The sequence below is a fragment of the Aquarana catesbeiana genome, linkage group LG07, assembly GCF_042186555.1.
Source record: "Aquarana catesbeiana isolate 2022-GZ linkage group LG07, ASM4218655v1, whole genome shotgun sequence".
Classification (NCBI taxonomy): Eukaryota; Metazoa; Chordata; class Amphibia; order Anura; family Ranidae; genus Aquarana; species Aquarana catesbeiana.
In genome coordinates this window covers 285,785,978-285,808,280 of record NC_133330.1, presented here as the reverse complement: position 1 = coordinate 285,808,280, position 22,303 = coordinate 285,785,978, and the positions used below count along the sequence as shown (strand labels likewise).

The window sequence follows — 22,303 nt, the reverse complement described above, 5'->3', positions numbered from 1 at the left end:
CCTGTTTTTCACCGTCTGTTGGCTTTGCTGTCCTCTTATATTACGAAGCAGGACACCTGCATGCGGCAAGCCATCACTCTAGAGCAGAGGCTAGTCGCCACGTTGCGGTACTTGGCGACGGGGAGAAGTCTACAGGACCCCAAGTTTTCTACAGGCATCTCTCCCCAGGCTCTGGGGATTATTATCCCAGAGACCTGTTCTGCCATCATTCAGGTCCTGCAGAAGGACTATATTAGGGTAGGTTTTCTCCTTTAACATCACATGTATTTAATGTATGCTAATGTTTTGTATTTCTTTCATCATTCCCTAATTACCATGATTGTAATATGCTGTGAATGTCCCCTTTGTCCTCATGCATGCTGTAAGTTTTTAATGCTGCTTTTTTGTCCTTCATGCATATTTGCCTTCACTAACCTCCTCAGCATGCTATCCTGGGCCTATACACACCTAGCCTAGTCACTTAACAATGTATTTTGTCAGCTCCATATTAGTGCTTCACCCTAAACACCCCCTAAAATGTGTACAAATGTTATTTTTGTCCTTAAATTCCGGCAGAGTGCAAGAGGCTTTTTTTGGCTCCCAAACTCATTTAGAACCCCCACCCTAAACTTCTTCCAATGGGCCATCAGAGGGGGTGAGGAATCTGATAAGTGGACCTTTTATCTTTTTGTCTTTAAATACTCCTTAAAATAAATGTTATACTGATGTTGGCCAAGAATGTTTGTGTCTAATCTGCTTGCAATGTTACCTGCAAAAGTACTAATTTGTTTTTTTCTGGTTTGACTCCACAGTTTCCTTCAACGCCACAGGAATGGCAGACTGTGGCATCCCAGTTTGCCGAGCGTTGAGACTTTCCCAATTGTGGAGGGGCAATCGATGGGAAACACGTCCACATCGTCCCACCACCCCATTTGGGGTCATACTATTTTAATTATATTTATATTTCAATAGTATCGTGTTGATGGCCGTGGTCTCAGCGACATACGAGTTTCTCTATTTGGACATGGGGAAGAATGGCCGGATGTCGGATGGTGGAGTCTTTGCCCAGACCAATGTCTCCAGAGTGGTGGCTTGGGGAAGAAAACGTTGAAGGACTCCCATTTGGTCTGGGTGATCACATAATGAGGCCCTTCCCCCAGAGGACCCTCATCCCGGAGAAGAGGGTTTTTAATTTCCGGCTGGCCAGAGCCAGAAGAGTCGTGGAGAATACCTTTGGGATAATGGCCAGCCCGTTCCGCCTATTTCTAACGGCAATAAATATGGCGGAGTACAAACTTAACCACATTGTGTTATCATGCTGCATACTGCACAACTTTTTAAAGCGAAATTCTCCTAATGATGTTGCCTCAGTTGGGCCTGAGGTCGGACTTGAAACAACACTGACAGCCCTGGAAGCTGGCCGTCCTGGCTTGCCCCCTCAAAGCGCCCGCGAAGTGCGTCAAAAATATGTTGATTATTTTACGGGTAGGGGGGCCATTGCTATGCCAGCAAATTTTGAAATATTTTCAAAATAAAAGAAAATGATATGATAAAATCTTGAATTTGATTTACTGCTTGTGTTTCTTTTATCTGTCTCCTAGGTTCTCCTAGTGCACTTGTAGTGCCAAGTGGTTTTTCCATTATTTAAATAACACCCATTGTCACTGTAAAACACCAAGTTAATACAAAAAATGGTATTGAGCATTGAAAGAAGAAGCCACACATTGTTGAGTATAAAACCTTTTACTCCGTGCACATGCACATGTGCGTTATAAAACCTTTTTTAGTAAAAAAAATAACATCTTGGTTTTATAAATTTTTACCTTGAAATTTTTTTTTTTTTACATAAACAGGCATGTTTCAAAAGATAACATACACAACTCAAGAACTTACAAAGTTCAACATTGAAAAAATGAAGGCAATATCAGACATTATAGTGTTAAAAATGTGTTGAAAAGCCAAATTTAGAAGATGCATACAAATTGGGAGTCAAAATGGGGATTTCCCTCCTGATCCCATGCCTAATGTCAACATGTGCTATCTCCCATCATGGGGGTGCAACCCCTTCCTCTCACCAGGCCCGGATTTACTCCCTTTGCCGCCCCAAGGCCGGGTCTTTCAATGCCGCCCCCCCCCCCCCCCCACACACACACACATACACACACACCACGTCCTTTATCGATGACTTCTACAATAGATCAATTAAAAACATATCTCCATACACGAGAACACTGAAAATAACTGGCTTTAATTGTACAGACTAAAAATACTTCAGGGTAAGCGCGCGAGGGGTAAGGATTTTTCGCAGGCAATTTTTCAAGCCAATGGCTGGTGTTAGTGCTTCAATCATCCCCGGCACCATGGTTGTTATGGTGTCAGGATGATTGAAACACATTACTTCTATCATTACATTGTAATATAAACTGAAATAGTTCAACTCACCATAATGCAGAATCATTGGGAGCCCTGAGCGTGTCACTTGCCACCATCTCTTGTCACTTGCCACTATGCCTGCCACCAGATGGGGATGTCACTTGCCACCATGCCTGCCACCAGATGGGGATGTCACTTGCCACCATGCCTGCCACCAGATGGGGATGTCACCTTCCACGCTGCCTGCCACCAGATGGGGATGTCACCTTCCACGCTGCCTGCCACCAGATGGGGATGTCACTTGCTACGCTGCCTGCCACCAGATGGGGATGTCACTTGCTACGCTGTCTGCCACCAGATGGGGAGGTCACTTGCCACGCTGCCTGCCACCAGATGGGGATGTCACTTGCCACGCTGCCTGCCACCAGATGGGGATGTCACTTGCCACGCTGCCTGCCACCAGATGGGGATGTCACTTGCCACCAGCTGGGGATGTCACTTGCCACGCTGCCTGCCACCAGATGGGGATGTCACTTGCCACCATGCCTGCCACCAGATGGAGATGTCACTTGCCACCAGATGGGGATGTCACTTGCCACCAGATGGGGATGTCACTTGCCACGCTGCCTGCCACCAGATGGGGATGTCACTTGCCACCAGATGGGGATGTCACTTGCCATGCTGCCTGCCACCAGATGGGGATGTCACTTGCCACCATGCCTGCCACCAGATGGGGATGTCACTTGCCACCATGTCTGCCACCAGATGGGGATGTCACCTTCCACGCTGCCTGCCACCAGATGGGGATGTCACCTTCCACGCTGCCTGCCACCAGATGGGGATGTCACTTGCTACGCTGCCTGCCACCAGATGGGGATGTCACTTGCTACGCTGCCTGCCACCAGATGGGGAGGTCACTTGCCACGCTGCCTGCCACCAGATGGGGATGTCACTTGCCACGCTGCCTGCCACCAGATGGGGATGTCACTTGCCACCAGATGGGGATGTCACTTGCCACGCTGCCTGCCACCAGATGGAGATGTCACTTGCTACGCTGCCTGCCACCAGATGGGGATGTCACTTGCCACGCTGCCTGCCACCAGATGGGGATGTCACTTGCCACGCTGCCTGCCACCAGATGGGGATGTCACTTGCCACGCTGCCTGCCACCAGATGGGGATGTCACTTGCCACCAGATGGGGATGTCACTTGCTACGCTGCCTGCCACCAGATGGGAATGTCACTTGCCACGCTGCCTGCCACCAGATGGGGATGTCACTTGCCACCAGATGGGGATGTCACTTGCCACCATGCCTGCCACCAGATGGGGATGTCCCTTGCCACCAGATGGGGATGTCCCTTGCCACCAGATGGGGATGTCACTTGCCACCAGATGGGGATGTCCCTTGCCAATGTTGCCATGCTGCCTGCCATCAGAAGGAGGAGGGCGGAACAGCGGTGCGGGCAATGAGAGATGACACTACTAGCTACTCTCAATTTTTTTAAAAATGGCGCTGGGCGGCGCAATCATGCTACTGCGCATGCGCCGCCCGGCCAAGCGCTTACGAGCTTTCCCGAGCCTGGCCGGCTTCGGAACGGCGCATGCACAGTTGCGTGGTCGGCTCGCGGCCATCTTTTCTATGGGCACTGGTGCCCATAATAGACTTTAATGGGCAGCACGAAAGGGGGGGCGGCTGCGAAGTCGCTGCAGGAGCGGCGCCGCCCCTACACCACTGCCGCCCTGAGGCCTGGCCTCAGTGGCCTTGTGGCTAATCCGGCCCTGCCTCTCACCTACTAGAGTTGCGAGGAAGGGGTTGCACCCACAAAACGCATACATTGATATCCCCTGATGGCAGATAGCACATGTTGACACACTGTGTGCATCTTCCAAATTTGGCTTTTAAATTGTATTAAAACTGTAGTTAAATTTTATTTAAAAGAAAAAAGGTGTAATTTTATGAATTTAGATTCTAGTACATCAATCATGTTCTTCATTCTTTCTTCAATCTCCTTGGTTTTTTCCTTTTATGAAGTCTAAATCCCGAATACACCACATTATGTCCTGGATTAGTCTTTGTGCACTGTCAGTGGTGAAATGAGTAGATTGTTCTTCCACAACATGCACATCACCTAAAAGAAAAATACACACTGTGTATTTTAAATATGCAGGTATACATCTATTACCTGAATCTGTGGTGTCCGACACTGACCTGTTGTGGTCACTATTTCAACCACCTCTCCTTCCTCCACATCCTGAGGTTGTGTGCTGAGTTCCCCTTCTTTAAGCAAGGGGGGGGTCCCTGGTGTCCTCAGACGTCCTGAGTCTTTTCTCCCCTATGAGAATGAAACAAAAGGAATACTTAGCACACCGATATTTGTGGCCAGAAATATGAATGTGAAACTTTGCTTCGAAGTGGGGTACAATTGTCTGTTTGGGCAGAGTTCCAAGCTGAAGACATGATTTATTCCCTTAACAAAACTGGAATACTTACCTTTTTTGGACAATTTTCACACATAGAGATACCCTAAGTATCCACTAGAGCACCTGTGTGGGACACCCTAAAAAGTTTGTTCTTGTGTCCCACACTAGTGCTCCCGAGTCCAGATGTGTAAACAGCTGATGAGTGTCCTCTCCTTACATTACACTAAATAAAGTTTGCAATTCTTTCTAGTTTCAAACACATCTAGACAACAATGTCCTAAACTTCTTTTAATACAAATTAGCATGACCAAATGTAGTTAACCTTGTATCTCCCAAAAACATCGTATTTAGTTGGCCAACGAACAATGTTTACTGCGAACGATTACTGTGGCCACGAGCCTGAAAGTAGCCATTTTAAACTGTACAACAGTAAAGAAAAGCACATGGAGCAGCATGCAAGTAATAATAATAATCGGAACACATGACAACTACTTACTTTTTAGAAGCACTTTCTTGATTCTTCTGTACTGATCCTGCTCCCTCAATTTCAGGTCTGACCAGCGTTTCCTCAATTGCTCCTTGGATCGTCGTACCCCAAAATTCCTGTGCAGACTCTTTACAACTTTAGTCATGATCTTGGCCTTTCTCACATTTGGGTTTAAGTATGGTCCATACTTCCCGTCATAGTCGGCCCTCTTCAAGATGTCCACCATCTCCACCATCTCTGCAAAGGCCATATTGGAGGCCTTAAATCTTCTCCTCCGGGATCGGGATGTTTCAGGCTCCGAGCTTTCCTCCTCCTCATTACTGCTATTACACACCTGCTGTGTCTCCGCCATGTTCATCTCCCACTGTGCCGAAAGAGAAAGGGCGGGGATTATTCTAGAAAGAAGGTCAGGGGCGGGCGACGTGGGCAGAGTTTCACGCATGCGCAGTGTATATAAAGCTAACACGCGTGTGTTGTACCTACGTTCTGTGTGCGGAGGAAGGAGGACCGGAAGCGCCAAATGTTATAATGAAGGTAACATTTTAACTTGGGACATCAGTGGCCTATACTGATTCTAGATTGAGGCCTATATTGGGATAAGATTAGGAGAGTTTAGTGTGATATTAGTGTTTTTGTCATGTGTTTTGTCTTGCAGCAAATATGAAACAATTCAAAGACCCTGAATTCATGGGCCAGTTCATAGACAGATACAGGGATATGAGAAATTTATGGGAGGTTAAAAACCCCTTATATTGCAATAAACCAGCTAGGAAGGCATCGCTGGAGAAACTGCTGCAATTTGTGAAGACGCAGGCCCCTGACGCAGACATCGAGTTTGTGGAGAAGAAAATTGGTAGCTTGAGAAGCACGTATAGGAAGGAGCTTAATAAAGTCCAGGCTTCCATGAGATCAAGAGCAGCAGCAGAGGATGTGTATGTACCCAGTCTGTGGTACTACAAGAGGATGCGGTTTCTGGAAGACCAGATGGAAGCCAGGGAATCACTTTCTACACTTCCATCCACCCTTCCCTCAATCCCAGCTGAGGCTTCTGAGGACCAACCTGGCCCTTCCATCCTGGAAGAAGTGGAGGAGCCCAGCTGGAGCCAGGTATAGTATTTTTTAGCATATTTCTTGTCCGAAAATTATTGTTGTTACCTAGATGTTATTATTGATAACGAATGATTTAGCAAAAAGTATTTTACATATCAATAGACAGTAGGGGCCAAAAATGATTGTGACAAGAATGAAAAATGCTGGGCTCAGAATGATAGTCTTTTCTATTTGTTAACATTGAATTTGCAACAGTCATGAGCTGAAAATTGTGTGTGATTGATGAACCAAAAACTAAAACTATGTCCCTTTTTCATACACAGGAAGACCTCAGCCAGGACGAGGCTCTAGAATGTGGCACACAGGAGGAGGCGGGGGTAAGGGTCAGCCAGGAGGTGGCGGGGCCCTGTAGCCTCACCCAATCCCAGGTGCCTCCCCTCCGCCTTACAACAAAAAGGGCCAGGAAGGGGAATAACGTGGAGGAGGCAGCACTGGGCCTCATTAAGGAGGCTAATGCGGCCCTGAAAACACACCCTGACGCTGAAGAGGCCTATGGCTGCTATTTAGCTGCCAAATTGCAGCAAATGGAGGAGGGCCAACGCTTTATGTGTGAGAATCTAATTTTTCACGCCATTCGGAAGGGGTTGAGGGGCCAAATTAGTGAGAACATGCACTTATGTGCACTCGCCCATCCTCCTCCTCCTCCTGCCACAAGTCCACCTCCAGAGCCACAGCCTCCAAGGAAGGCTGCAGGGAAGACAAGAAAGTGATGGCCCTGGGTTCAGTCTGGTCTGACAGAAGACGCAGGCTGTTGTAGTGCCACAGCCTGGGGACATATATGTCATCTGCTGCTGTTCCTGATCTCTGGGAGTCCCGGACCAGATTGTGCTCCCTTAAATATGGACTTCTCAGGCTACTAATTTTAATATACAAAGAGTTGATGTGTGCCCTGGAGGCCAAAGGCTTCGCAAATTCTCCAGCGTTGCCAGCTTTGCCCTCCTCTTTATTTTGTTATTATGAGCCAGAATAAATGAAGATTTTTTTATATGAAAATACTTGCCTATGTGTTTTTCTTCAAAAAGGACAGTTTGTGAGAAGGCAGGTACATTTCAAAAATACAATGTCAAATTAACAAGGGACACCAACACAAACCAACCTCCTTGAGCTTTATAAAATTATAAGATATTGTTGTGGAAACTTGACACACCAAAAAAAAAATATGGAGAAACTAATTTAAAAATAATCCAAAAAACAGGAGATCTTGATTAAAAATAAAAAAAAAGATGACTATAAAAAATAATTTTAACATTTATTATGGAGATCTGGCTTTAAAAACAAAAAAGATTATTCATGAGATCACGAGAAATAATAAAGTAATCAGTTTGTCATAACTCTGTGTGAATATCAGCAGCAAAACAACTTCATTATTCTAGCATTATAACTAACAAAAGAATGCGCTGCATTAAAAGATCCAATAATTTGCAGTGTGACAAATGTGCCACCTCCATTACAAACGCTAGTTTTACCAGACCGAGCGCTTCCGTCTCGTACTTGATTCTGAGCATGTGTCGGAATTGCATACAGACGAACGCATTTTTGGATAGGAACTTTTTCCGACCGAAAAATAGAGAACATGCTCTCAATCTTTTGCTGGCTGGAATTCCGCCAGCAAAAGTCCGATGGAGAATACACACGTTCGCATTTTCCGACCAAAACCTCTCATCGGAGTTTTGCTGGCGGTATTTCCGATCGTGTGTACGGGGCATAACACCAGTCATTGCAAAGGGACATAGAAAACAATTGTTGCATTGTGGAAATTGCATCAGGCAGGGCATGCCAGCAGACAAGTTGGCTTCTCTGGGCAGATTCCTGTGCATCCCCGCAGATTAATTCAAGGCTCTTCACATACACATGCTCGCATGCATGCGCATCCACTCACGCACATGTGTGTGCATACGCGCATGCATTGGTGTGCTCACATGCATTCTGTGACAGTTGTTGGTGCCATATATGCTATTGATACTGGGCCAGTACTCAGGTTCAGTGCTGTCTTATACACGGCGTTCCATGTTGTCCTGAGACCCTGCAATTCTGCACCTGATTCCTGTTATTGACTCAGCTTGTCCTGACTTCTCCTTGAACTCTGCCTGCACTAATTTCGGCTTGTCTCTTGACATTCGCAACCGGCTGTTCCTTTTACTGCTGTTCTGCTGCTCCGGTCTACGCACCTGTACCTGATTTGTCTGCCTGCGTATGATTTGGCTTGCCTGACTCCGCTATTACTCCTGCGGCTGTTGGCACGTGCCTGCCATGCATCTGTGCCTGCCTACTTCCTACCTACTCTAAGCCAATTCCTTGCCTGTTTGCTGTCACCAGTACCAAGCCTGCTTTTGCCTGTTGCTCATCAGCATCTACCCAGTTCACCTGCTGCATTGAGGGCTGCTGACGGCTTCCTCTGCCTGGCATGGATACCTACCCTGCTGCTAGCAAGACCTACAGGCACTCGTGTCTCTCTGCACTCCTGTGTCTCCTGTTCCTCCCGGCCCCCCTGGTATGAATTCTAAGGGGAATCCCGAACCAAAAAATAAAAATAAAAAATTGGCGCAGGGCCTGAAGGGCCTGGTATGGATTTTGGGGGGACCCCCACGCAATTTTTTTTTTTTTTACATTTTGGTTTGGGATTTCCCTTAATATTCATACCAGACCCAAAGGGTCTGGAAATGGCATTATTAAAATCACTGCTCCCGAAAAAACAGCCGTTTCTAAAACTTCTTTTTGCATTGATACATGTCCCCTGGGACAGGACCCGGGTCCCCAAACACTTTTGATGACAATAAATTGCATATAAGCCTTTAAAATGAGCACTTTTGGTTTTTCATGTTAATGTCCCATAGACTTTAATGGTGTTCCATGGTTTTTCCAATTTGCCACGAACACCACATAATGTTCGCTGTTTGGAAGAATGGTCAAACATTCCCATAGACACACTCCTAAACCCTTTGAATAGCTTTTTCAGAAGAGTCGAAGCTGTTATCCATAGCTGCAAAGGGTGGGCCAACTCAATATTGAACCCTTTGGACTAAGACAGGGATGCCAATAAAGTTCATGTGTATGTAAAGGCAGGAGTCCCAATACTTTGGGTAATATAGTGTATATTCACAATGGCTTTCTGACCCTCTTGTCTTGAATTGCATTGTAACTATACTGTCTCCCTTCATTTTGTAAGGAGCTGTGCAAACTGTTGGCGCAACATAAATCCTGTTTGATAATAAAGATAAAAAATATAATAATGCCAAGCTATTAAAAAAAAAAGTGTAACTTCCATTGTTACAAAGTACATAACAAGGCCCCCCTGGCTATGGCAGGCCTAGTGTATCATATTTAACAGTTCTCTACATTAGACAGTGAATTATGGGACAGCATTTGGTGAGGGTGCTTTCCTGGAGATTTTGTGGGCTGCTGAGAGATGGAATGAGGGAAGTCTTTCAACAGGCAGATGTGATTTACAAAAGTCTTAAGAGGAGAATTAAATGCAGAAAGGGGATGGGCAAAGGATAAGGGGATTACAGGGGTCTCAGATACTTAAACTCTGGGAAGAGAGCACCACCCCTGCTTTGACGATTGGTCCTCTCTGCTAGGTTTGGAGAACTCTTAAATATCTCATAGAGAACTAGGAGTCAGCAGAGTCCAAGTCATCCGACTGGGGTAGGTAGATGTTCATTGATCTGTGGTACCCATTGCAGTGCCAGGCTGTGCAGGCAGAATGAATTGAAGATGTGAGCTAGCAATCTATTTCAAACATCAAAGCAGTATAGGAAATTGAACAAATTCTCTTGCAGCCGTGAGTCTGGTTTAAATATATATTACCTGTACTATTATTTCATGATGTATTTTACAGACAGTTAAATAATGAATGCACTGAAGTCTATTTATGTGTAATATCACTTTGCATTGTTAAATGCTATTTTTTCATTTCATAGTGACAACTTAATTTTTGTTATGAGATGTGCTTGTTCCAATAAAATGTATTGGGAAAAAGGTTAACTTTACTAAACCTGTCCTTTGAGAAATGAAAAGTTTTATTATATCATGTTTAAGTAGATGTTTGACAGTTTAAGTGTATGGCTTGATTTGATTCCTTTACATGATCAATTTACAATGTGTTTTTCCATTAGTCTTTTTGTATTGTCCCAATGCATTACTGTGTTATACTAGGATGTAGGGATGACAGTTTAGGGATGACAGTTTATGTGCCAATTGTATTTGCATGATAGCAGAATCTCGTCATGATGCAAGCAAGCCTCTATGCCTTCAGTGTATGATAGGTGCTCATACCTAGGGTATATATATATATATATATATATATATATATATATATATATATATATATATATATATATATATATGTGTGTGTGTGTGTGTTTTTTTGTTACACAAATATATATTGTTTTCTTGTCCTCTATAAAGATAGTTCTCTTGCTCTCTTATATACCTCTGATCTGATAGTGTGAAGTTGAAATCGTAAATGTGGTTGTACGAGGATGCATAGCTTCCAACTGTCCCTGATTTGGAACAATATCCCTCTGTCCCTCATTGCTCCTCATTTGTCCCTCATTTTGGTCTGATCTATATAGCTGTATATAAAATGCATTTTATCTATCAAGAAGTGTCTTCCAGCACTAAACCTTTCATCTGATTTTTAAATTGCTGCATTTGTAAATTCCAAAAGCCAATATAAAGGAATAGAAGTGGTAAAAAAAGCACTTGTGGGTTTAACCAATCTTGTTTTTTTGTACAATTCTCCTTTAAGGGGGCGTGGCAAGGGGTGTGTCCCATGCCTGCCTACTTTTGCTGATAGGTGTCCCTCATTCCCTTCTCAAAAAGTTGGGAGGTATGAGGATGGATGGGATCTACCTTTATATATGTGCTCACATGAAAGATCCCACCATCTCCCTTAGGAGTTTGGCTTGGGCACTAGACATTCAGATCCTTCAGACAAGTTAATAGAAGAATTCTGTATGATTAATCCTGTTAAAGGTCCAGCCAACTGACTCTCAAATAATGGTATTTGGGTGAAATTAGGTAAGATAAAATTGCGCCAGCTCCAAGTAAAGAAAAGCAGCCAACACGACAACCTGACTATTGTGATTATATGAAGTGAAAAAGAGTGTGGCACTAAAAAATGATTGTGATTAGACCAATAATCGTGATATCTTAAAAAGTGTAGATATAAGGCCCTGAGGTCTATACCCCATAGGGCTAGTGATAATAAAATAAAGTGTGTGAAGAAGTAGTGACGGTTCTTCAACTATCACCATAAAACAAAAACTTAAAAATAAAACTAAAAATAAAGCATAAGTGGACAAATGTGTGAACACATACAAACAGTATAGGACGTGTCTAAGTCCAATGGGTCACCTCTGGGTGAAATAATACGATCAAAAAATTGACTCAATGGTATTTAGGTGCCTTTGGATTGCCTTTACCTTACTAGATGTTGTAGAACTAGAGGTGCCATGATTTTCCTAGGATCTGGGAATGATAAAGACATGCGCAAAAAAAAAAGTGCCAAGCTTGAGATGTAATTCATAAATGGCACCCCAAATGCAGTAAGCAGACGTACAATTTTCATATGAAAAACAAACCACAAGTGTGGCAAAACACACAAGGGGCAAAGCTCAAAGAAGTGCAAGAGCTACTATGCAGTGTTTGTCACGCGTAGGGCACACTTATTGTCTGCGTTCTGATTCGTGCATCTGACCACCACACGGATGTACACTCTGGGATGCACGTGGAGGAGATCTGTGTAGGTTCATGTAGGTGGCCACCTGTCATTGAATTGAACGGGCTATCTGCACAGCTCTGCAGTGAACACCAGAGCATCCCGCGGGTGAAGATGGCCCCTTCACACAGGTGTACGGATTGGTACATCAGTGTGAATAAGGCCCCTTTCAGATGTGCAGATCCATATTTAGGCATTCGCTTGTTCGGCAGGGATCGCTCCCTTGATCCCCGCTGAGCCGGCGGATGACAAGTCCGTCTCTGCACACTGTGCAGGGACGGATCTGTCAGAGTGACCACTCTCCTCTATGTGGGGATCGGATGATTACAGACCGCCTGTCCGTTTTCATCTGATCCGCCAGTCGGATGGAAAATAGGACATCCATCTGGATTTTGTGTAGCAGATCGCATTGGGGCGGAGCGGTTGTCAGCGGACATGTCACTGCTGACATCCGTCGCTCCATAGAGGTGTATGGAGCGACCGTTCAGATCCGCCTGAAAAAACTGACAGGTGGATCTGAACGGTCCGCATGTGTGAAAGGGGCCTAATAAGGCCTATATTTATTTTTTGGGTCATTCATTATAAAAACTAAGGTAGGAACATTTAGAACAATGGTTTTTCCATGGTGCACAAATCTGTACAATACTTTTTTCTGCCTAATAAAGTGTCTTAAGGTAACATTTCATTCAGTTCTATCAGCTGTAGCGTTGTGTAATGCAGGGAATTGCATCACACTGGCTGCACTGAAAAAAATTACTGTAACACGACTACAACATGAAACCGTCCTAGTGGAAACAAGGCATTTACCTTGTCTTTGCATTGGAACTGTGCTGGGCAAGGCTGCCTGCCAGCACAGTTCCATAGCTCCCATCTGTCCCTGATTTGGAGGGACTGTCCCTGATTTGGAGCAATGTCCCTCTGTCCCTCTTTCCTCCTCATTTGTCCCTCATTTTGGTCTAATCTATATAAATGTATATAAAATGCACTTTTTTATCTACCAAAAAGTGTTTTCCAGCACCAAACCTTTCATCTGATTTCTAAATTGCTGCATTTGTAAATTCCAAAAGCCAATATAAAGGAATGATAGTGATAAAAAAAAAGCATTTGTTGGTTTAACCAATCTTGTTTTTTTTTAAGGGGACGTGGCAAGGGGTGTGTCCTATGCCTGCATACTTTTGCTGATAGGTGTCCCTCATTCCCATCTCAAAAAGTTGGGAGGTATACAGTTCCAATGCACCTGCTGTAAACGAGCCCTAAGGCTGGGTTCACACTTTTGTGTCTGCATTTTTCATGCATATCACATGCATTCCCAATGAAGTCTATGAGGCCAAAACACACAATAAGAAGCACCTGCACTTTAACCCAAGTCGTACGAAGCACGTTGCATAGGTGTGAACAGGCTCCATAGACAATAATGAGAGATTTCTCTTGTCGTACATTGTTGCTGCCCAAGCATAACTAATTGCACAGATGTTAACGGGGATTAATGCACGTTGGTAATGCGTTCTGCATACATTTCCTGCGGCATCCCATCCTTATCTACTAACTCCCCAATCTATGTCAGCCCAGACTCAGCCACACCTGACTTTTCAACACGCCATAACTCATACATGTGGACAACTGTCTCTAATTTCTATGGACTGTCCCTGATTTGCAACAAAGACCCTCTGTCTCTCTTTCCTCCTCATTTGTCCCTCATTTTGATTTGATCTATATAGTTGTATATAAAATGCACTTTTTATCTTTCAAAAAGTGTTTCCCAGTGCAAAACCTTTCATCCAATTTCTGCATTTGTAAATTCCAAAAGCCAATATAAAGGAATAGTAGTGGTAAAAAACTAAAAAAGAGATGGAGACATACAGCAAGGAGCTGATAGGGAGGGGAGAGGGAGTCAGGGGGTAAGGTGAGAGCTGAGCAAGACAGCGTATGATGGAGGAACGCACTCTGACCACGGTGGTTAGGGCTCAGCAGCCCTGATTTTTGTGGTCAGTACAGAGAGGGCATACAGGAAGCAGAAGGTTCAGGGAGGTTTTTTTACAGTTTAGAGAGGGGCAGAATACATAGCACAAGCACTGTGCTGTTTAATTTTCTTTAAGGGACCAGGATATCTATTTTTTTGGGGGTTAACAAACACTTTGAGTAGAGAGGGATTAGAACACCTGTCAGATTTTTATTGTATCTATGTCTCTGTCAGGGACATTTACTCCTCTATTTGTTCTGTTTACTGTTATCAAAAGTAAAAGAAAATCCCAAATTTTGGTCTGTCACCAGAACAGGAATAGAGGGGAAATCTTTCAATGGGGACACTAGTTCTGGTGATAGCCAGAAATTCCCTTATTTTGGGGGGATTTTCTCTAACTTCTAATTTTGTCTAAGGGACAGGTGGTAAATGTAAATCTCACCATTAGGACACTGAAAGCAAAGGAGAAACAGACAGAGGTTACTTACTCTATCCTATACGGAAAAACTTTTACCTTTAGTTCCACTTTGTTATACTACGCTGTACAGCAAAAATGGCAGTTAGGGCTTGTTCAGATGTTCAGTAGCCCTTGCCACTAGAGATCGCTTTTCAGAGAGCAGTTCACAGGTGGCTGGGAGGTGATATATCTTCCTCACCACCTTTTTTAACACTTAAGAGGCTGAACTACTGCGCCAGAACCAGGGAAGTTGCACTGCAGCCCTTTTAACTTGATTTTGCAGTGATTGATGGTGGTATTGCCTGCCAAATGCATTAGTGGGTATGATTCTTTGCTGTGGCTGTGGTATGTGTACAGTCCTGAGTGACTGCATGTTCTTGTTCAAGTGGGCAGTGGGGGGGTGAAAAACCTGTGGCTTTACCTCTTGCTTTTTATGCCACTGGGCCACACATTTGAATGAGCCCTAATGGTCGGACTTTTCGACTACAAAATCCGACAGCCCGTCCGACAAACTTTCAACGGACTTTTGGCGGACTTGCGGCGGACTTTCTAATGATCGGACTTGCCTACATACGATCACACAAAAGTCCGATGGATTTGTACGTGATGATGTACACCGGACTAAAATAAGGAAGTTGATAGCCAGTAGCCAATAGCTGCCCTAGCGTGGATTTTTGTCCGTCGGACTAGCATACAGACGAGCGGATTTCTGGGCCCGGCTGAGTTATGACGCAAAGATTTGTAGCATGTTCCAAATCTAAAGTCTGTCAGATTTGCGACTGGAAAAGACAGCTGAAAGTCCGGGGAAGCCCACACACGATCGGATTGTCCGCCGGATTTGGTCCGTCGGCGTCCGTCTGACTTTTGTAGCCGAAAAGTCCGACCGTGTGTATGCCCCATTAGAGGGTTGAGAGCGTTTATTAATTTATGTAAAACCTTTATCCCAAAAAGAAAAGTGTTAGTTCTGCTTTAAATTATTAGTCAATTATGTCCATTTACAATCCATCTAAAGGATTTTTATTTTTATTTGTGGTTTTTATTTTTTGTGCTATAAACAAAAAAAGGCAGACAATTTTGGAAAACAAAACAACATTTTTTATTTTCTGCTATAAAACATATCCAATACATTTAAAAAAAAAAAAAAAAATCTAATTTCTTCATCAATTAAGGCCAATATGTATTCTGCTATAAAAAAAAATCCCAATAAGAGTATATTGATTGGTTTTTGCAAAAGTTATAGCATCTACAAACTATGGGATTTTTTTTTACTAGTAATGGCAGCGATTAGCGACTTATAGTGGGACTGCGATATTGCAGCGGACAATCGGACACTAAATGACACTTTTCGGGGACCAGTGACACTAATACAGTAATCAGTGCTAAAAATATGCACTGTCACTGTACTAATGGCACTGGCTGGGAAGGGGTTAAACATCAGGGGCGATCAAAGGGTTAACTGTGTGCCTAGCCAGTGTGTTTGAGTACTGTGGGAGGTGCTTTTACTAAGTCCCTGCTTTGCAGTAACAAAGGATCCATGTCTCCCCTACTGACAGAATAGTGATCTGCCTTGTTTACATAAGCAGATCGCCATTCTACCTCTGTGCTGAATGATCAGCGGGTGCCAGTGGACATTGAGTTCACAGTACCCACAGATCAGCTTCCGCAGTATATAATCACAAAGGCATACCTCTCAACTTTCTGAGATGAGGGACACCCATAAGCAAAAGTATGCATTAATAGGATGCGCCCCCTGCCACGCCCCCTTACAAGGAGAATTAATATGCTAAAAATGATTGGTTAAACCCACAAGTGCTTTTTTTAACCAATACTTTTCCTTTATATTGCCTTTTGAAATGTACAAATGCAGCAATTTAGAAACGGGAGGAAAGGTTTAACACTGTAAAACACTTTTTAACAAATAGTGCATTTTTAATACAGGTACATACATCAGACCAAAATGAGGGACAAGTGAGGAGGAAAGAGGGACATTGCTCCAAATCAGGGACAGTCCCTCGAAGTCAGGGACAGTTGGGTGGTATGCATACCTCCAAACTTTTTGAGCTAGGAATGAGAGACACCTATTAGCAAAAGTATGTAGGCATAGGACACACCCCTTGCCACGCCCCCTTAAAGGAGAATTGTACAAAAAAAAAAAAAGATTAGTTAAACCTACAAATGCTTTTAATTTTACCACTACTTGCACTATTCTTTTATACTGGCTTTGAAATATACAAATGCAGCAATTTAAAAATTGGATGAAAGGTTTAGCACTGGGAAACACTTTCCAAATTAGGGATAGTCCCTCGAATTCAGGAACAGTTGGGAGCTATGCAGCGGGAGCGGGTCACCCCAGACCTGGAAGTGTCAGGTCTTGTACTAAGTATGTAGCAGTGCCTCCTTGCCACAGTATAAGTACTTTATACTGGAGGCAAGTAGTTAAAGTGAATCAGTTGTTTTACAAGGTGATCATTTACAATCACTTTAAGATAAAAAAAAAAAAGGTTTTGACTTTAGAATCTTTAGAACCACTTAAAAAATAAATTTATGCAGGCACCACATTTTGGGATTGGTATGGCACAATGTATTTTTTTTTTTTTTAGGATTTAAATACATTTTATTTTTTATCTAGCTCTCTGTGGACCATGTAGGACCCATCAATTATCACTGACGTTGTCAGCTGATAGCCCATTGTTCTCTTTGGCTGTACAAAAAAATACAGGCAGCAATTGGCAGACACCCATGTACTCTGATCATTACCTAAACTGTCAGCGGGTCCTTATTGCAGATCTCTCCTGTGTCCCCCCCCCCCCCCGCCTCCTCCTACATCTGTTTTCACCCTCTAGGAGAATGTCTCGTTTTAATATCCACACATTTACCACAACACAGTAAATCACATCTGTTTACCACAATTAGGTGACAACAAACAAATATTTTACTAAGTGTGATTCCTTTGATTACTCCTCACAGCGGGGTGCAGCTGCCATATGTCTATCAGTGCCGAAAATAAACCAACATTTCCGCTCTCAATTCCCCGACTCCAGGCTGGAAGTTTGGAAAACATTGGTTTATATAATATTAGTAGTAATGACATAAATAAAGAGTCATTGTGCGCAGTTTTATGTCTGTATTGTTATTTTACTACATACTCTGCATAGTCCGTGTTTATTCCAACTCTGTATATGTATATACTCTGATCAAATGCTCAGCTATATTGTATGATTTTGGTTCATATGAAGGTCAGTAGTGAAGAAGCAGATAATGATTATGTAATACATTTGATAAATGTCATTTTTAAATTAGCTTTGCTCAATTATTGACGTTACCTTTTAAAGGGTATCTAAACCCAAAAACAGAAACATAATATATTTTGCAGCTTACCAATTCTTAGATGTGGTGACTGCATTAGTTCTACTATTTTTCAGGCCTTTATTTTCACCTGGTGATCCTGCCAGTAACTAATTTCTTGTCCTAGGGTGACAACGCTTGCTTACTGTATTTATAGGCAAGCTACGTTGTCACTAGGGTTGCCACCTTTTTATCAAGCCAAACCCAAATACTTCAGCGGTGCACATTTTTTTTTGCAGTAAACACTATAGATTGTAAAACACCTGGGACACCTTTGAGCAGTATTGCGGCGCATGTAGCGTCCCATGATGAACAGTGGGCGTGGCCAAATTGTGTTAACAATTGGAGAAGCTTAAGGAGCTTAGTTTTATTAAAACAAGGTCAGTCTGCCCCCCAGTGCAATCCCCCCCAGGTCAGTCTGACCCCAGTGCAATCCCCCCCCCCGGTCAGTCTGTCCCCCAGTGCAATTCCCCCCCCCCCCAGGTCAGTCTGTACTCCAGTACAATCCCCCCCAGGTCAGTCTGTCCCCCAGTGCAATCCCCCCCAGGTCAGTCTGTACTCCAGTACAATTCCCCCCCCCCGGTCAGTCTGCTGTACTCCAGTGCAACTCCCCCCCGGGTCAGTCTGTACTCCAGTGCAACCCCCCCAGGTCAGTCTGTACTCTAGTGCAACCCCCCCCCCAGTGCCCCAGGTCAGTCTGTACTTCAGTGCAAACCCCCCCTCCCCAGGTTAGTCTGTACTTCAGTGCAATCCCCCTCCCCAGTCAGTCTGTACTCCAGTGCAATCCCCCCACCCCCAGGTCAGTCTATCCTCCAGTGCAATCCCCCCCTCCAGGTCAGTCTGTACTCCAGTGCAATTATCCCCCCCTCCCCAGGTCTGTACTCCAGTGAAATCCCCCCCCAGGTCAGTCTGTACTCCAGTGCATATCCCCCCCTCCAGGTCAGTCTGTATGTCAGCACACCCCCCCCCCCGGTCAGTCTGTCCCCCAGCACACCCCCCGATCAGTCTGTCCTCCAGTGCAATCCCCCCCAGGTCAGTCTGTACTCCAGCACACCCCCCCCAGGTCATTCTATCCTCTAGTGCAATCCCCCCCCCCCGGTCAGTCTGTACTCCAATGAAATCCCCCCCAGGTCATTCTGTACTCCAGAACACCCCCCCCCAGGTCAGTGTATCCTCCAGTGCAATTCCCACCCCAGGTCACTCCAGCACACCCCCCATCAGTCTGTCCTCCAGTTCAATTCCCCCCCCCCAGGTCAGTCTGTACTCCAGCACAGCCCCCCAGGTCAGTCTATCCTCCAGTGCAATCCCCCCCCTCAGGTCAGTCTGTACTCCAGCACAACCCCCCCCCCCCCCGGTAAGTCTGTCCGCCCAGTATAATTTCCCCACGTCAGTCTGTAACCCAGTTAAACTTTTCCTACTAAAAATATAATTAAAAGCTCTGGAAGCCGATGGGAGGGACAGGGGGATAGAAGGACTGGTGCTCTGGGGTTGCCACTGATGTGTCCGGGATTTAGGAGGATTGAAACCGGGACACAGGATTTAAAACTCGGACTGTCCCAATGAATCCCAGACAGGTGTCACCCTAAACTGCTCTACTGCTTTGACCACAATCACTCACTTTTCCTTAGCTCCATTACATAACAGGGTGTTGCTTTGTAGTTCACAGGAGATATCTGGGAAGGCTGACTGTATTGTTTGAAAGTTCAGTTTAGATCACAGAAATGACACATGGCAAGCCGTTTCTGTACTTGCTGTGAGGACTCATTCACAAAAGCATGCAGTAGAGTCGCACACTGACCAACCCACCTAAACATAGAAATGCAGTGGCTCAGAGCTGTACACATGCATTGTGGGAAAGCATTACAAAACTGGAATGGCATGTCATATTCAGCAAGCAGTACCACCACCAAATGTGACTCAAGTGAAAGAGGGCCTTGCTGCAACTGCCCAATAACCATGTGCAATGCACGTAATTGTGACTTGGTGCTTTGGAATTTGTAGGGTTAAAAGAGGTGGTAGGGAGGTGACATATCATCTCCTCACCAGCTGTCAAACACCCTCTGAAAAGCGATCCTCTGTGGACCCCTTGTTAGAAGGACAGCAATAACGGTTGCACGTATGAACTGTTTTCAGCCTGAAAAATGAAAACAATTCAGCCACCACATCTGAAGTCTTGGGTTGTTCTTGGGTTTAGATACCCTTTAACCGGTTCAATACAGGGTATTTTCACCCCCTTCCTTCCCAGGCCAATTTTTAGTTTTCAGCGCTGTCGCACTTTAAACGACAATTGCGCGGTCGTGCGACGTTGTACCCAAAAAAAATTGATGTCCTTTTTTCCCCACAAATAGAGCTTTCTTTTGGTGGTATTTGATCACCTCTGCGGGTTTTTATTTTTTGCGCTATAAACAAAAGAAGAGCGACAATTTTGAAAAAAAACACAATATTTTTTACTTTTTGCTATAATAAATATCCCAATTTTTTTTTAAAAAAAACAAATTTTTTCCTCAGTTTCGGCCGATACGTATTCTTCTACATATTTTTGGTAAAAAAAAAATCGCAATAAGCGTATATTGATTGGTTTGCACAAAAGTTATAGTGTCTACAAAATACGGGATAGATTTATGGCATTTTTAAAAAAAAAAATATTTATTTATTTTTTTTACTAGCAATAGTGGCGATCGCGATTTTTTTTCGTGACTGCGACATTATGGCGGACACATCGGACACTTTTGACACATTTTTGGGACCATTCACAGTTATAGGGCGTACACACGGTCGGACTTTGTTCGGACATTCCGACAACAAAATCCTAGGATTTTTTCCGACGGATGTTGGCTCAAACTTGTCTTGCATACACGCGGTCACACAAAGTTGTCGGAAAATCCGATCGTTCTAAACGCGGTGACGTAAAACATGTATGTCGGGACTATAAACGGGGCAGTGGCCAATAGCTTTCATCTCTTTATTTATTCTGAGCATGCGTGGCACTTTGTCCGTCGGATTTGTGTACACACGATCGGAATTTCCGACAACGGATTTTGTTGTCGGAAAATTTTATATCCTGCTCTCCAACTTTGTGTGTCGGAAAATCCGATGGAAAATGTCAGATGGAGCCCACACACGATCGGAATTTCCGACAACACGCTCCGATCGGACATTTTCCATCGGAAAATCCGACCGTGTGTACGAGGCATTATACAGCGATCAATGCTATAAAATTGCATTGATTACTGTGTAAATGTGACAGGCAGTGAAGGGGTTAACCACTAGGGGGACACAAGGGGTTAACTATGTTTCCTAAGGGAGTGATTCTAACTGTAGGGGGAGGGGACATACAAGGGGAGGAGACCTATCAGTGTTCCGCTGTACTGGGAACACAGATCACTCTCCTCTGAACTGACAGGACATGGATCTGTGTGTTTACACACACAGATCCACGGTCCCGCCCAGTTAACGGGCAATCGCGGGTGCCCGGTGGACATCGCGGCCGCCGGGCACACGCACCAGGTCCCGAGCAACGCGGCGGGCGCGCGCGCTCGCGCCCCCTAGGCGGCCGGGAAGCCTAGGCCATCATATGACATCTACCCAGGATGGGAAATCCCATCTGTGGACGTCATATGTCTATGGCCGGGTATTGAAGTGGTTAAAGAGTATGTAAACCCAACACTTCATATTCCTGATATGTGCCTGCTGTACCATGTACTTGTATGAAAAAGTATCATATTCTCTTTGTATTGCTTCCTTTATGTGAAATCCCTGGTGTTCCTGCCAGCCCCTCTGCTTTCCTGTTAAGAACTGACCACACTAGGTATGGGAGCACAGCGTGGACAGTTTTGTTGCTGTGTTGAGAACTCAGCCTGCTCTCCTCCAATGATCAGACTTGTGCTGACTCATGTCCCTGAACAGCCATTCACTGGGAAGCTCAGTGTACTGCTGCTTCTCCTCCAGCCCTTATGCAGCAGAGAACAGAGGGAATCTGATTACTTACTGTATAAAAAAGGGAAAGGGTATTTATAACGTTCTTTATATTTTACCTTTCATTTCTATTTTAAACTGAATGAATTGTTTTACAAGGTGAGGGTTTACAATCACTTTAAGGTCTTGTTCACACCATTTATGTCTGTAGATCAACACAGGTTCAACGCCAGGGTGCATAAAAACAACTGTTTTCTATGTGTCCTGTTGACACCATAACTAGCATTGAGGTATGTTGCATTATTCTGCATAAAGATGCAACATGTCTACCCTTTTAAAGTGGCAGGAAAGGCCTTTGGTTATATTTTATTCATAGGTAAAGCCTATAATAAGTCTTACCTGTAGGTACTGTAAATATCTCCTAAATGTGCACTGTTTAGGAGATATTTACCGGACGGCTTCATTTTAAGGTAAGTTTAACATAATGATAATTATAATGATTCATGAAGCCACACATGTGAATTGCCACCATC

At 44.2% G+C, this 22,303-nt stretch overlaps 1 protein-coding gene across 2 annotated transcripts in view; it reads left to right on the top strand.

Annotated features, from left to right (window-relative positions):
* TNN (tenascin N) overlaps positions 1-22,303 on the top strand; it is a 122,268-nt gene that overhangs the window by 4,450 nt on the left and 95,515 nt on the right. The window contains exon 1 of one of the 2 annotated variants that reach the window (XM_073593420.1): positions 9,904-10,016. The exons of the other annotated variant lie outside the window; for it this stretch is intronic. The gene's annotated coding sequence lies outside the window, so the exon portion shown is untranslated. Of the gene's footprint in view, positions 1-9,903; positions 10,017-22,303 lie in introns of those variants that run through there. 2 annotated transcript variants of the gene reach the window in all.